The sequence below is a fragment of the Haliotis cracherodii genome, unplaced genomic scaffold (assembly GCF_022045235.1).
Source record: "Haliotis cracherodii isolate W230 unplaced genomic scaffold, xgHalCrac1.p SCAF_6, whole genome shotgun sequence".
Classification (NCBI taxonomy): Eukaryota; Metazoa; Mollusca; class Gastropoda; order Lepetellida; family Haliotidae; genus Haliotis; species Haliotis cracherodii.
In genome coordinates this window covers 49,482,926-49,494,426 of record NW_027266319.1, presented here as the reverse complement: position 1 = coordinate 49,494,426, position 11,501 = coordinate 49,482,926, and the positions used below count along the sequence as shown (strand labels likewise).

General features: G+C 41.8%; 1 pseudogene; it reads right to left on the bottom strand.

Moving 5' to 3' along the window:
- Nucleotides 1-2,869: 2,869 nt before the first annotated feature.
- LOC139446474 (PI-PLC X domain-containing protein 2-like) lies at nt 2,870-6,070 on the bottom strand (annotated as a pseudogene).
- Nucleotides 6,071-11,501: the final 5,431 nt, after the last annotated feature.

Below are 11,501 nucleotides of genomic sequence, written 5' to 3'. Positions count from 1 at the left end.
CTAACGGGATCGGGTGGTCAGGCTCGCTGACTTTCTTGATGCATGGGATCGGTCCCAAATGCCTGGATCGATGCTTATGATATTAATCACTGGGTGTCCAGTCTCGATTATTTACAGACCACCGTCATATAGCTGGAATATTGCTGAGTGCGGCGTTGAACAACAAACTAACATATCTTGATTTAACTGATCGTCGTACATATCAGCCACGCTAGTCACTTAATAATTCCTAATACATTTAGACAAGACCCGTGAAAAACCGGTTTAGAAAAGGTGTTCAGCAACCCATCCTTGCCGTAAAAGGCGACTATGCTTGTCGTAAGAGGTGACGGGATAGGGTGGTCAGGCTCGCTGACTTGGTTGATGCATGTTATCGTATCCTAATTGCGTGGATCGATGCTCATGATATCAATTACTGGATTGTCAGGTCTAGACTCGACTATTTACAGGTCGCTGGACCTACCGTCATATAGAAGGAATATTGCTGAGTGCGGCGTTAAACAACAAACAAACAAAGAGTCCCAAGGAGGGACAGGTCAGCTGAAATTGCGGAGACAGAAAGACGAAAGAGAACTATATTCTAATGTCTGTCGTTTTAAGAAGACTTTAACATGTTTAGGATTATTCATACACTAAAGCTTCTCGACCGTGTTGTAGATTGGTCTATAGTATACAGGTACCTTCGTTAAACAACCTAGTACGTTTGCCTTATCTAAATAAGAGAAATTCACATTACTTGCAGATTTGGTTATACTGTGTCAGTGAAGACAAAAGTCGTACGTACATAGGAATTATTTGAACTATTCTGGTTTGTTATTACATTGCCTGTTTGTTTCTTGCAGTAAAGAATCACAGCTCACGCAGCTAAGCATTACTGTACGTCTTTTGAAATGCACGTTCGCTGTCCCTAGTTCTTATCAACAGTTTATGAACTTGGTTCAAAGCCGAATGTACTTGCTATTTCCCCCCATTTCGTTTCAGCAATACGCACTCCAACCTTATCGATTTTGTACTATTCCATGACCCGTTTCCCAGAATGTCAGCACTGACATGGTGGCCTGCAGCATCTGAAGTAATAAAAAGACTTCTAAGGCTCGTTTGACCTTTTTTCTGGCCATATCCCCAGAGGCCATAGCATGCATCTGCACTGGTGTAATCCCACTGAGAGATAATTATCATTACTACTGTTACTAGTGCTTCATTTGTGATTTAGTCCCGTGAAGATTCCGGGTCTTCAGCAACCCATTCTTGTCGTATGAGGCGACTAACGGGATCGGGTGGTCAGGCTCGCTAACTTGGTTGATGCTCATGATGTCAATCACTGGATTGTTTGGTCCAGACTAGGTTATTTACAGACCGCCATCATAAAGCTGGAATATCGCTGAGTGCGGGGTTGAACAACAAACAAACAAACATTTGTGATTAAAATGCATGTCATATGTGATTGTCTTGTCCTTGGAATTAAGGACTTTGAACATAGGTTCACGACAGTTCCTCAGATTCTTTAATGTGTGAGTGGCGGGTCCTACCGGTGGTGCAAGGCATGCGTACCCTTTTCGCGAACACCTGGTGTCAGTGAGCTATTCATATAATTTTCACTGCTATGTTTCCTTTCACGCCTATTGGAATCTGTCTCGGCTGATAATCGAATGGGTGAGTGAGTGAGTTGGGTTTAACACCGCTTTTAACAGTATTAATGTGGGAGGAAAGCCCGAAGTGATACAGGTCTCAGGCGTATACCAGATCGGTGAAACGCACGAGCACGGGTGCTGACAAAACCTAGAAACATAATAGGGGCGAACCGGGATTCGAACCCACAATCACAGGTTCCTGGCGTGCCCAAGGGACGCAACTCTGCTCAGAGAATCGCGGCGCCTTAGACGACTGGGCCACCCGTGCCCCTCACCTGTTCATGGTTTGAGTTGGGGGGTGTTCAGCGTTAATTAAAAATCGCGAGGGCATTATTTAATAAAGTCAAAGATCATAGAAGCTTAAATATCAATCACAATGCACTTAAAGGGTTTTTTTTCATTAAGTGTTTTGAGACCTATATGATGTCCTTAAGAAATATACGCTTATAACTAAGGTATTTCTAAAAATAATTGAATATGAAAATATATCTTTTTGAGATAATCATATTTTCACATTCAGATTTTTTTTACATGAAACTGTATTTACAACAGTTTTGAATCAACCTGTAAAATAGGTTAGTCACATAATGTCTTTACTCATTGAACAAGACACTTGTAGAGATTGAACGAGCGCTTCTCCTTTTGCACGGCGACGTACCTGTTGTCTGTCTCAAATGTCTGCAGGCGTTGCCAGATTTACGTCAAAGGTTGACGTAGGGATCTCAAGGACGTGACGGCCCAGGGGTATACTGGTTGACGCCGGAAGCTGGACGAGAGGGCTATCCCTAATTAACTTTCTTGGTTCATGATGGTAATACAACCGTGACCTCTACAGTGACGACGCTCGAATACACTGCAGCTCTGTGGGCACACTTGAGGAACATGGCAGCAATGACGCCCTTCACGTCATTGGTCCTTTCTTTGAGCTACTTCCTATATTAAGGTGGTTTTGATGTGGCGGTATCCATGTCCACACGTATGCCGTTTCTGTGGAGTATCACTGGAGTTAGTATTTTGCCAATTAAAATAGATAGATTATTTCGTGGCATTTCCGTGTTCGACCTATCAAGTGAACAGGTTTATTGCTTGTTTTCGTTTTTTTTGAGATGCCAACGACATTGATGGATATATTTGCGACAGAGGTGTCAGTGGCTTTCATATCATTGTTAATGTTGTTAACAGCGTTGGCTTTGTATAGTTTGGTCTTGCTTTGCATTGATGTACATTTGAGAAATGTTTTACTCGGCCCCCTTTCTTACATTCACTGTACCATATATGCTGTTGCTATGCACTTTCTTCACGTGTAATGCCTCGATCGTAGTTTGTCTTTGGTTATACGTTTCTGCTTTCTGTTGTCTAAATGATCCTGAGATTTTATTGTTAAGCCCAATAACTATATGAATAAAATCTGCCAAGTCTACCAGACAAATATTAATTCTATATACACATGCACAAAAGTTAAGCGCCACCCACCATATTTGTGAGCTGTTACTTTTGGCACTTAATGATGACTATTATAACGAGATGTACGATTGTTATAAGCCGTATATGTAAACCAAATGTGATGCAAAAGTTGTCCCAAAGCAAGTTTATCTTGTGTTCCAAAAGAATATGAGCAGAAAGGAATTTTACCAGAAATTGAAGGATTAGAAAACATTGAAAAACTTTTTTTGTCATGTAACAGTCATGATATCAGCAGGTCATATCAGGTGTCACATAGACACCCTAGGGAGTGCAGAATCTATTGCAAGACAGAAACGTCAGTAACGTGTGTATGATCCACGGACATTGACCACAGCTTCAACCCTACGCCTCATACTCATTACAAGTCGTTGAATGCTTCTCTGAGGCAAACGGATCCATTCTTCATGAAGTGCGGCTTCAAGTCCAGCGAGATGATCGTATGAACTGGGGTATCACGATGTCTGATTTTCCGGCCAAGAATGTCCCAGAGATGCTCAATCGGATTAAGATCCGGACTACAGGCCGGCCAAGGAAGAGTGGCAATAGCAAAGAGACGCAAATAAGCCAAAACTGTGTGGTCTAGCATTGTCGTCCATGTAAACAGGTCTTGTCTGAAGAGGATGGTTGTCAAAATGAGGGACTACCAGTGGACGAAGAACGGCATCTTGGTATTGTTGGCCATTCAGGTTTCCACGAATTGTCACCAGCGGAAGTTTGCAGTCGAAGGAAACACAACCCCATATCATGACAGACCCCCCGCCACATGCTAAGGTCTTCTGGATGTTCCTTGGTGCAAAACGCGTGTTACGTTGCCTCCAAACACGTATTCGGACATCAACAGTTCGTAGCAGCATTCGACATTCGTCAGACCAATGGATCCTTCTCCAGTTGGCCAAGTTCCATCGACTACGGGCACGAAACCATATCAGACGATTCCGCATGTGCTTCTCAGTCAGTTGAGGACGTTTAACTGGTCTTCTGGCGTTATAACCAGCCGCTAGGAGGCGGCGCCTTACGGTCATTATCGAGAGTCTCTGATGGGTAATCCACTGCAGTCTTAAATCTGTTGAAGTGGCAAATGGATTTCGTCTGACTATCCTGTAAAGACGTCTATCCTCTCTGTTAGAGGTCTTTCTTGGCCTACCAGACCTATGCCTGTCATTGACATCATTGGTTTGACCATGTTTTACAATCAAACGAGTGATAATACTGTGATGACGACCCATTTGTCTTGCAATGGCCCTGCATGACATGCCAGCATTTGTCATGACTGTCACTTGCCATCTTTCAGCGTTCGTTAACTTTCTCCTCACCATGGCTGATTTTCAACCTCTATTGGGAGGGGAATCTCACACAGGAGCAAAATGCAACCACGTGTCTGAAACTTGAATTTCACTATTTATAGGGTAGGGGAACTGCAGCAACACGTAAAGCTCGCTTTCCTTGTATCTGAACAAATTTGGGTTCATGAAACTATGGAAGCCTAATACAGTCATACATCATCATATTTCGTATTTCTGATTCCCACACGTAAAATCAAGAGACTATGAATATGTTGGCGCTTAACTTCTGTGAATGTGTATATATTCCCCCGGGACCTTATTCTTCACCCAGTTGACAAAAGTTTCCGTGGCAGTGCGAGCTAAAATACTCTTCAGAGAGCAAAACAAATGCATGGCAATTGTTCCTGTATCCGGTGTCAGGCACCCTTACCCAAATTATATCCGGGCAGTCGTTTTTTCTCGGTGTAATTTGTCTCCAGGAAATCAACCAAATATTCCTTACTGGGTGTATTGGGCCAGGGAGACTGAATGACATTCTTGTTCCAGATCTTTGGAAAGGTGGCTGCGTTAAATGTTTTTTTGATAAATTAGTAGAATCCGACCGGGGTGGTTCCAGATGTTGGCGAGAGTGAGACTCCATAGTATGTATTGGTAACCATTCACCGGAACCAGAAGATCGCCAACTGTGTCCTCTATCTCCCATAGCAACCGGTCATGGTCTGATGGCTCCATGTTGTAAAAATGGTTCATGTCCAAAATGGCGACCTCTTTCGGGTTGTCTTCGAAAAAGGTCTTTATGATCCCACGTGAAGATTTGACATTGTCGCCATAAAGCCCATGTAAAAAGTGGAATTGTTCTGTGTCGGGTTTCTTGCACACACGTAAATCGAAATACCGTATCCCCGCTGTCAGCTGATCCAACATTGCCATGCTTTGATTGGTTGACCATCGCTGGATGATTTTTGGAACCTAGGATCTGGATACATTCTGACTCGTCTACTGACACGCCAGTAGAGAGCAGATGTAAATGAATTATGCGAACCTTGAATAGGCAAACAAAAAGTAATTGACATAACAAGAAGAAGAATAAATGTTAGAGCTTAAAAAACAAAACATACGTTTCCTCACATAAGGCAGTGTTTGGCATATTTTGATTTCAAAATGGCTGATATAGTGTTCATGTCAGGGGTTTGGGGTTGTTGTGGGATGGTAGTGGGTGTGGGTGTGCAGGGATTTTGTATCAAGATTTGATATGTTTCAGCTATAGCCACATAACCAGATATTTCTTTATTTAATAATATGAACCTGGATGATATTTTTAGAAAAGCACACTACAGCGATGTGATTTTATGTGGCAGGCAATTCCTTTTTTCAAAGGTCTGAAGCATATTTATCTTTTTCAAGAATTTCGGGGACAATCTATTTTTTTCGATAAAATCTCACACGCCCGTGAAGAAAATCTTAACTTTTCCGTTAAAACCCGGACTCGAGCCATTGAAAGAGACTAAAATAAAAATAAAAGTATAATTATTTACACGGCATCATTTAATTGATGATGAAAGTCTTTCCATGGCCTATAAGTATATTTAACATGCCTTCCTTCCTACCTGGTATTGCAAGATGAGCGAGCGGGACGGTTGTGAGATGGTCGGGTAGATTACTCATCTACTTTGAGTACACAGCGTTCCACATTGTCACACTTGTGTCACCTGTAAGTAACAGGTAACAGTTCTACATATGATTGGTTGCTAAGTATGATGTTGGCTCCTGAGCATGCTGTCAGGTTATGATTGGCTGCTGTATAAGCTGTTAGCTAGTGACTGGCTGCTGAGTATGCTGTTAGCTAGTGGTTGGCTGCTGAGTATACTGTTAGCTTGTGACTGACTGATGGATATGCCATCAGCATTCAAAATTTATAGTGTATTGCCTCACCGTAATCTTTGCGTCAATAAAGTTAATTTTACGTAATACATTGCCAAATATACACTACTGATAAAAAAATCGAAAAAAACCGAGAAATGTATTTGAATTTCAATCAGTTATGGTACAACACGCCGAGAGGCAATCACGTGACACTTGGGATGAAGTAACAAAAAGCACTTAAACACATCTGATGGTAATAACGGTCACTTCTTATACAAACAGATGATAAAAGTCTGATTAAAAGCTTCCCTAGGACGTAAAGACATTGCTATTTGTGTGACGTCCTCGGGGGACACAAATCCTCATCGATGACGTAAGCCTCCCTGTGGCGTCAATGGGTATGCGGCCCAACTCCTCCAATAACGTACGTCCAGGGTGTTAAACGCCGCACTCAGCAATATTCCAGCTATATGACGGCGGTCTGTAAATGATCGAGACTGGACCAGACAATCCAGTGACTAATATCTTGAGCATCGATCGACACAATTGGGATCGATGACAATCATGACATGCATCAACCAAGACAGCGAGCCTGACCACCCGATCCCGTGAGTCGCCTCCTACGACAAGCATAGTTGCCTTTTACGACAAGCATGGGTTGCTGAAGACCTATTCTAGCCCGGATCTTCACGGGTCATCAGCTGGTGTCATCATAGGCGTGACAAAGCAAATACAGGTAGAGATATTCATACGCGTTGAGGCGGATATCAAGTCATTATTAGTCAGAGATGTTTTGTGATGTGAAACATTTATTGGTGATTTTAACACCTATTGCTCTTTTTTCATGCATACGTATAGACAAATGTTTCAGGTTGAGACGGGGCGGTGGGTAGCCGAGTGGTTAAAGCGTTTGCTCGTCACGCCGAAGGCCCTGGTTCGATTCCCTACATGGGTACAATGTGTGAAGCCCATTTCTGGTGTCTGCAGGAGCGACATTGCTGGAATATTGCTTAAAACGGCGTAAAACCATATTCTCTCACTTAGGTTGAGCCACATTTGGAGTCGTGAAAATAATATTAAATAGATTTAAATAGTGACTACAATGTATTATTTCTTGCTTTTTCCATGTACTTTCAGACTGGCTTAAATCCCCGACTTCGCGAAATTACAAGAATCAAGTTCATTTTTGTCAGTATCCATAACACCCGGGATAGAACTAATCTTGAGGCGACTGACTGGATCGGATGGTAATTCTCGTTGACTTGATTGATACCTGTCATGGTATCCCAATTGCGTAGGTCGATGCTCATGATGTCAGTCACTGTATTGTCTGGTCCACACTTGATTATTAAGATACCCCTGTCATATAGATGGAATATTGAGTGCGGCGTTAAACAAAAAAAGAAAGATATTAAACCAATTCGATAATCATTAGTTAGGACATTTTTAGACACTTTACGAATTGTCATACATTGGAAGGAGCCCCGTGAGGGACACAGGCTGTAAAAGACCTTGCGAACACAAGTAAATGTCTCGTAAACACGGGATACCTGTATGCACGGCATAGCAAGTCGTAGTAAAGTATCTCATGCGCACTAAGTGAATTTTGTTTCCCTTGTCCACAGCGGGACTTTACAGGAAAACTAAAGGAGAACTGTACGGGAGTACTGATACACACTCGGCCATAAGAAATAACCTGTTTGAGGTACCTCAGGGGATTTTACGAGCGTTTCGCCATCAGAATGCGAACTGAATAAAACATGGTTAATATGCCCAAGGTCAGGTGGGGGTGAAATTAATGATTATAGTGCTTATATAGCAACGTGCATACACGTGTGTCTGGAAGCTTGTACTAGTACGGACAAATGCCGATTGTTATTTACTTGAAAAACAGTCAAATAAGTCTTCAATGTGTTATATCAATGATATCAATAGTACATTTAGGGCAGATATTATTGAATTTATTTAAAGTGACCATGTCGCGGTTTTAAATACAATATATTGTGTGGAATAAACGACACAAAAATGTATCATAAATCTGTTATATGTTTCTACTGTTAGAATGTGTCATGAACACCATCCAAAAACACCATTCATTGCCTACTGGCAACAACCTCGTGTGTTAACATAACACGCACAAATCATCAAAGAATAACCGCTAGTCGGCGTAACGCGAATTATTATTTTCTGAAAGTCGGCGTAACGCGAATGAACCGTGTTTCCAAACGTTGCAATATGACTCAAACTTGTTGAACGCAAAGTACACACCTTACATCTAGGAGGGTTACTGATTACTAAAACACAATGAATGTCATTGCAAAAATTAGACGTGAAGATCCGAGGTAAAATAAGTCTTCAGCAACTTATCCTTTCCATAAAAGACTAAGCTTGCCGTCAGGGGCGAATAACGGGATCGTTCACTTGCTTGATGCATGTATACCAATTGTTCCGGGTGGTGGGGGTGGGGATGGGGGTGGGGGTGGTGTAGGGGTTACTTTTGGTCGTCCCGCCTTGGCCGATCACGTGTTGACCTATGCTATTCAAACCGACCCCATAGTCACGTGATGGGTGCTGGGCGCTACTTTGAAAACTCTGGCTACAGCTGATCGGGATTCCCCTGCCTCAAAGCGGCCTATGACATTGTTTCTTTGCACTTCTATTTATCTTGGCATGTGTTGAACAGTCACTGTTTGATTGACGCAGGTGCCAGGCATTCAAAAACCCTGCACTTTAATACCGGTCATAGTGCCGCAGCACGTTCAGTGCGTGCAGCTCCATGGCCCCTTTGTTCATGTACTGGGTGCGTTTTTCCGATTCGTACGGGTTTCCAGACTAATGGTTTGCATGTCCTTGTGATCATTTTGATCCAGGAAATTTGTCATTGACACTCTAACACATTAAACCTCTCCATTTTGACAGGATTTATTCAGCTCAGTCGGCTACAGGCCTATAACACAGAAGAACAAGAACAAGAACGTTTTTTACATGCTGAGTTTGTGATGAGTATAACTTAAAATCCAGGACAGCTATAGAGTTAAATATTACGTAATTTAGGACTTTAAGAAATATATTCACACATTTGAAATACATCTTTTTTTTTACGACATGACTTTCATCTTCGATCTCTAGGATTTTGTATTGAGACCAGCTACTTCTTCAGCCATATCTTCAAAACCTGATTTTATTTAATTGCTATGAGCCTAAATATCATTTTAAAAATGTATTTGCAACAATGTATTTTTTTTGGCTTACAGTTTTTTCAAAAGTCAGAAGCTCATTCATTTTTTTCGAGCATTTTCTGGGACATTTGTTATGGATAGAATTCCAGTCTTTCTGCCCCACCCCGACTCTCGAATATCAAACATGTCGGTCCGTAGTAACGAAATATAGATCGAAAACTTCCGAAACCCTGTTACATCTGTTCACAGGGTGTCCTGATCCTAATTGTGTTATATCTGTTCACAGGGTGTCCTGGTCCAAATTGTGTTACATCTGTTTACAGGATGTCCTGATCCAAACTATGTTACATCTGTTTACAGGATGTCCTGATCCAAACTATGTTACATCTGTTCAAGGGGTGTACTGATCCAAATTGTGTTACATCTGTTCAAGGGGTGTCCTGATCCAAACTATGTTACATCTGTTCAAGGGGTGTCCTGATCCAAATTGTGTTACATCTGTTCATGGGGTGTTCTGACCTAAATTGTGTTACATCTGTTCAAGGGGTGTTCTGATCTAAATTGTGTTACATCTGTTCAAGGGGTGTACTGATCCAAATTGTATTACATCTATTCAAGGGGTGTCCTGGTCCAAATTGTTTAACATCTGTTCAAGGGTAGTCCTGATCTAAATTGTGTTACATCTGTTCAAGGGGTGTCCTGGTCCAAATTGTGTTACATCTGTTCAAGGAGTGTCCTGGTCCAAATTGTGTTACATCTGTTCAAGGGGTGTTCTGATCTTGATTGTGTTACATCTGTTCACATGCTGCCCTGGTCCAAATTGTGTTACATCTGTTCAAGGGGTGTTCCGATCTTGATTGTGTTACATCTGTTCCCATGGTGTTCTGATCTAAATTGTGTTACATCTGTCCAAGGGGTGTTCTGATCTAAATTGTGTTACATCTGTCCAAGGGGTGTCCTGATCCAAACTATGTTACATCTGTTCAAGGGGTGTCCTGATCCAAATTGTGTTACATCTGTTCATGGGGTGTTCTGACCTAAATTGTGTTACATCTGTTCAAGGGGTGTTCTGATCTAAATTGTGTTACATCTGTTCAAGGGGTGTACTGATCCAAATTGTATTACATCTATTCAAGGGGTGTCCTGGTCCAAATTGTTTAACATCTGTTCAAGGGTAGTCCTGATCTAAATTGTGTTACATCTGTTCAAGGGGTGTCCTGGTCCAAATTGTGTTACATCTGTTCAAGGAGTGTCCTGGTCCAAATTGTGTTACATCTGTTCAAGGGGTGTTCTGATCTTGATTGTGTTACATCTGTTCACATGCTGCCCTGGTCCAAATTGTGTTACATCTGTTCAAGGGGTGTTCCGATCTTGATTGTGTTACATCTGTTCCCATGGTGTTCTGATCTAAATTGTGTTACATCTGTCCAAGGGGTGTTCTGATCTAAATTGTGTTACATCTGTCCAAGGGGTGTCCTGATCTAAATTGTGTTACGTCTGTCCAAGGGGTGTCCTGAGCTAATTTGTGTTACATATGTTCAAGGGGTGTCCTGGTCCAAATTGTGTTACATCTGTTCAAGGGGTGTCCTGATCCAAATTGTGTTACATCTGTTCAAGGGATGTTCTTATCCAAATTTTGTTGCACTGGTTTACAGGATGACTGTCGTGTTCCTAATTGTGTCTTATATTTGTAAACTAGATGTCCTGGTCCAAATTATGTTGTAGGTTCAAAAATTACTTGGAATAAAACTCAACAATTTCATGCCAAAATCGCATCCTATTCGTCCTAACTGGCGCGTGTTAAGCTTCATTTCAAGTAATAGTAAACAAAAGTAAGTGTGCGGTGCGTTTGTACGTGCGTGTGTGCGCAGTTCGAGAAAATGTCTCAATAGATATCATGATTTACACAGCAGTTATTCGTGTTGAGACACAATGAATGGGATGGAGCTATTCCTTATTGATACAGGCTTCAGTTCTCTCCCAAAACGACGACAAAATGAATCCTACGTTCACTTAAATGCGTGAGTCTGAACACTACACTCAACTCAACAATACTACGACAACATCTCCCAACATACAGT